Here is a 6,000-nt window from a genome sequence, read left to right on the forward strand (position 1 = left end):
TGTCAAAAGATTAAAATTCCTATGCTAATTGAACATATTTTACTTCTTCATTCATTTTCCATTCAATACTGCTCCTGCTCCCAGGATCTTGTAAACCACTTTCAGCAGTGTTGGCCTTCACCCATACTGTTCATAGATGTCCAACGAAAGTTCATGAAAACTTGGGGAAAATTCTGTCTATCAAATGTTAAGTGTCAACCAAGTAACCTGACAAAGAATAATTGAGGAGTCAAAAGAATATTATGAGGCAGAGTTGGGTGTCTTTTGGATGGTTTTAATTTTTCAGGAGTAACACATAACTGAGAAATTGCAGGAGACTCAGGCATGTATGCAGATAGAAAGGCCATTGCATTTTATCCTTCAGCCACTTGTAGGGAAACAACTTTACCATCTGGGTGTTAATAGGGAGTCAAAAGAAAAGGATAATATGATTATTTGTGTCAGAGACAGTTGATGAGTCAAGACTGTTGATGACTTAAAGAGTAGTACTGTATCTATTCCATGGGAGGGTTCATTAGTTTGTAAAAATTAAAGCAACTGGAACACTACAGGCAAACTATTTAGAAAGGGTGGACTCCCATTTTTGAAGTTACAACATGTTTAAGGACTGCAATTAGGAGGCATTTTGTAATGATAGAGAATCCAGGATCATTTTACTTGAAGCATGGTGAAAGCAGATTTCACAAACTGCAGGACAAATCACTAAAAATTCCATCTGACATTGGAGCCAGGAAATGGCTGGATGGTTAAGAGAGTAAGGGAGTATGATATGGACATGAGATGAACTGGAGAAAATGTAGGTGATGGATAGATAGGAGGTTGGTCTGATTGGGCAAAGGGATGGGACTTTGCTGGGTGGATTTTTTTTACTAGTTGGGGATTATGGTGGAGGAAATGGGAAAGATGTGTTTAGGAGTATGACTTGCAGTATATAAAAAAATTGGCCTCATCCAGGGTGGTCTTGGAATTATGAACATTGCAGTTGGTGAGAGCAGATTCCAGTTGTGCTTTGGGTGATCCCTCCAGTTCTGGCACTGATTAGCAAAAATAATTTCTGTTAGCCAGGTCTAGTACCCTTGGATTTAAGTAAGTGAAAGTTAAAGGTGTACCAGGAATCAGTGAGAATAATTGTTTTAATGGGAATAAGTATCATGGCTAGAGACACACATGCAGAAGAGCATAAATGTTCTGCCGAGACTAAGTAAACAGTTGACGTCTGAAAGGGTGAGCACCTTCAAGTTCCTGGGGATCAACATCTCAGAGAATCTATCCTGGGCCCAACACATTGATGCAATCATGAAGAAGGCATCTAGGGGCTCTACTTCATTAGGAGTTTGAGATTTGATATGTTGCAAAAGACTCTTGCAACGTTCTGTAGATGTACAGCCGAGAGCATTCTGACTGGTTACAATCACCACCTGGTATGGTAGTCAGGTTCCCAAGAGGGTTGTAGATTCAGACAGCTCCATCACAAGCATAACTCTCCCCACCACTGAGGATATCTTCAAGAGGCAGTGCTTCAAGAGAGTAGCATCTGTTATTAAAGACCCTTATCATCTGAGCGATGCCCTCATCACGTTACTACTACTGCGAGGGTGTTTAGGAGCTTGAAAATCCACACAATGTTTTAGGAATAGCGGCTTCTCCTCTGCCATCAGATTCTGAATGGTTCATGAACCCATGAATATTTCTTCACTATTTGTCGTTTGCACTATTACTTATTTTTGTAACATAATAATTTGTATGTCTTGCACTGTGCTGCTGCCACAAAGCAACAAATGTCATCACATTCTGATGGTCATTGATTGGGAGACTGATTTCTCTAGATGAACTCAAAACAAAGTAAGGAAAGGAAAAATGGATGCTCTGAAACAGTCCCAACATGTACAAATCTTCAGCAGTTTGAGGAGCTCTTGTGTTACAACTCCATGTTTCATGCACCACCTATTTTTGTCATCACATTTCTTTGTGGTTAAGTACAAGTCTGGATGTGCCATTTTAATAAAGTATGATCATTTCATTCCTCGTGATAGCTTTCAATGTGACTACACCCTAAATTCTGTGATAACAAGCCCTGTTTAGCCAATGTACTATTTGTTGTTTTTTTTTGTTTGGTTTTCATTATTGTATGCTTCACATTCAAGGCCTGCCTCAAAGCTGCAAGATTTCAGTGGCTAACAGGAAAAGCTGAAGAAAATATGGAAAACAAAAATACTACATTCAGTGGCCACTTTACTAGGTACATCTGTATACCTACTCATTAATGCAAGTATCTGATCAACCAATTATCTGGCAGCAACTCAATGCATAAAAGCATGCAGACATGGCTTAAGAGGTTCAGTTGATGTTCAAACCAAACAACAGAATGTGGAAGAAATGTGACCTAAGTGACTTCAATGATAGTTGGTGTCATACAACCATTAGACCGAGATGCAGAGTTGGGCCATTTGGCCCATCAAGTCAGCTCTGTCATTCCACCATGGCGGATTTATTATCCTTCTCAACCCCATTCCTTGCCTTCACACCATAACGTTAGATACCCTGACTAATCAAGAACCTATCAACACCGCCTTAAATATATGTAATGAGTTGGCCTCCACTGTCGTCTGTGACAATGAATTTCACAGATTCACTACCCTCTGGCTAAAGAAATTCCTCCACATTGCCATTCTAAATAAAGATCCCTCTATTCTGAAGCTGTGGCCTCTGGTCCTAGACTAACTCACTATAGAAAAACATCCTCTTCATACGCATACTATCCAGATCTTTCAAAATTCAATATGTTACAATGAAATCTCCCATTATTCTTCTAAGCTACAGTGAGTACAGGCCCAGAGCCATCAAACATTCCTCATACATTAATTCTTTCATTCCTGGAATCATTCTCATGAACATCTTCTGGACCCTCTCCAATGCCAGGACATTTTTTCTTAGACAAGGGGCCTAAAACTGCTCATAGTACTCTAATGCCTTATAAAGCCTCAGCATTACATCCTTGTTTTTATATTCTAATCCTCTGGAAATGAATGCTACATTGCACTTTCCTTTCTTTCCACTGACTCAACCTGCATGAGGTCTTCCAAATCCCTTTGAACTTCTGATATTTGAGTTTTCTCCCCATTTAGAAAATAGTTTCACTTTTATTTCTTCTACCAATGTGTATGACCATACTCTCCCCAACACAATATTCCATCTGCCACTTCTTTGGCCATTCTCCCAATCTGTCGAAGTCCTTTTGCAGACTTTCTGTTTTCTAAACACTACCTGCCCCTTCACCTACTGTATCTTCATATCATCCGCAAAGTTGGCCCCAAAGCTATCAATTCCATCATCCAAATCATTAACATATAATATGAAAAGAATCGGTCCCAATGGGAATACCACTTGTCACCAGCACCCAATGAGAATAGGCCCCTTTATTCCCACTCTTTGCCTCCTGTCAGTCAGCCAATCTTCTATCCATGCTAGTATCTTTCCTGTAATACCATAGGGTCATACCTCTTTAAGCAGCCTCAAGTGCTGCATCTTCTCAAAGTCCTTTTGAAAATCCAAGAAAACAAGATTCACTGATTCTCAGTTGTCTAGCCTGCCTGTTATTTCCTCAAAAAATTCCAACAGAATTGTCAAGTAATATTTCCCCTTTAGGAAACCATGCTGACTTTGACCTATTTTATCATGTGCCTCCAAGTACCTCAAAACCTCATTCTTAATAATGGATTTCAACATCTTTCCAACCATTGAAGTCAGGCTAACTGGCCTATAATTTCCTCTCTTCTGCCTGCCTCCCTTCTTAAACAGTGAAGTGTCCTTGGCAATTTTCCAGTCCTCCAGAACAATCTCAGAACCTAGTGGTTCTTTTAAGATCATTACTAATGCCTACCCAATCTCTTCAGCTATCTCTTTCAGAAAACTGGGGTATAGTCCATCTGGTCCAGGTGATTTATCTACCTTCAGACTTTTCAGTTTCCCAAACACCTTCTCCTTAGCAATAGCAACTACACTCACTTCCGCCAGCTGACACTTTGGCATACTGCTGGAGTCCTCTATGTGACAGAGTGGTTTGAGTTTCTCAGGCACTGCTGATCTCCTGGGGTATTCATGCAAAATAGTCCCTCAAGTTTCCAGAGAATGGTGCAAAAAGCAAATTTTAAAAAATCCAGTGAGTGGCAGTTCCATGGGTGGGGAGGAACAAATCATTAGTGAGAGAGGTCAGAAGAGATTGGCCAGACTGATTCAAGCTGACAGGAAGTCAGCTCAAGTATCTACATGATACAACAGTGGTGTGAAGAAGAGCATCTCTGAAAGCACAGCATTTGGAACCTTTTAGTAGATGCATTACAGCAGCAGAAGCCCATGAATGTACAGTCTGCTCTTAATAAAGTGGCCACTGAGTGTAGGTATAATATTAGCTTGAGTATTTCATTCAAATTTTGTAATTGAGATCAGCTTTTGTGTTAAAGACTACATAAACATCGTGGAGGAAAGTGTATCTGGTTTAAAGATGAAGTATCTGGCAACCTTAAAAATATGTGATCATTTCCCTACTTAGCACTGTCTATCAACACTGTATTCAACCTCTCATGATCCCAGAGCACATTCTCCACAATCAAGGAAGTTCACCAACACCTCTGCTTTCTGAAGAGAGCTGGACAATGCACATCTATACTCACGTCCTTCCACAGATGTGCAGTAGAGACCCATCCTGACAAGCTGCATCAGTGCAGAGTATGGAAACTGTACTGTGGCAAAAAGGAAGGCTCGACAACAGGTAGTCAAATCTGCCCAATGCATCACTGGCAGCAGCCTACCCACTATCAAGGACATGCTGTATGTACAGAAAGATACTAGAAAAGGGCCAGGATCACACCCATCCAGTTTATGGACTGCTTATCCCACTTCCATCAGGGAGGAGGCTGCATCACATCCATGCCAGGACCACCAGACTTATAAACAGATATTTTCCCCAAACAGTAAGTCTGATCAACACGTCCACCCACTAACCCACTCCACTACACCCCCCCTCCCACCACTACTTTATCATTTTCTGTCAGAGTCACACTTGTTTTGTGATATTCTGTTTCCAATGTTAATTAGATGAAGATGAACAAGCAGGTGGTGAAATTTGGATTTGTCTACTTTCCTGTCTAAAGCCATTCCTTACGCAACCAACTGGAGGGATCTGGACCAACCAACACTGGTCCTTAGCTAAACTTGCTTAATATGTGTGAGCAATTAAAACCAATTAGCCCTCTCACGCAGTGACTCCAAGATAAAGTGTTCATTTGGTAGAAGACATATTAGATTGTATTTGTCTCTGGCTGTAGTAGTGCACGATCAGGAACTGCTGAGTGCTTGGTTTTGCAGAAACACGGCTCCAGGACAATGACCCATGTACCATCAATCTACAGGCTATGTAGATTTGAGTCATATTCTTTTTTGTGACAGTATGTTTTTCTTCTATCATATGTGTTTGTGCTATGTATGGCTATAGGTACTGTGTTTTGTTTTATGTGTATGGTTGAATGGCAATTAAACTTGAACTCAAAATCAATGGGTGAGAACCTGTAGGTGTGCCATAGAGCCTCGGGTTGCAGTCCCCCTCCTGCCTCTCAATGTAACACATCCTGAAGTTTAAAAAGTGGTGACTGCTGCTTAAACTGCAGAGATTACTTAAAATTCCTCAGCACAGCATGCTCAGCTGAATCTCAAACAGTATTTGCATCTTGTCTCTCATTTCCATATGCAAAGGGCTCATAGTTGTTTTTGGATGACACTTGCAAAATACCTTTCCTATTATGCCAGCTTGCATAAAATATATTCTGTTTATAGCCTGCTTCTGTTTATTTATTTACGCAAGCAGAAGCACAAAGGTACGCACAGACACGGCAGTGGTGTTGCCTTTGGTATTTGAGGGAGAAGTGGACAGAGATCTAGTACCAGTGAAATTGGTAAGAAGGGTCAGAATCAGAAATAGGTTTGTGGGCAGCAGTTACTGAGCAA

The sequence above is a fragment of the Hypanus sabinus genome, chromosome 3 (genome assembly GCF_030144855.1).
Source record: "Hypanus sabinus isolate sHypSab1 chromosome 3, sHypSab1.hap1, whole genome shotgun sequence".
In the NCBI taxonomy this organism is placed as follows: domain Eukaryota; kingdom Metazoa; phylum Chordata; class Chondrichthyes; order Myliobatiformes; family Dasyatidae; genus Hypanus; species Hypanus sabinus.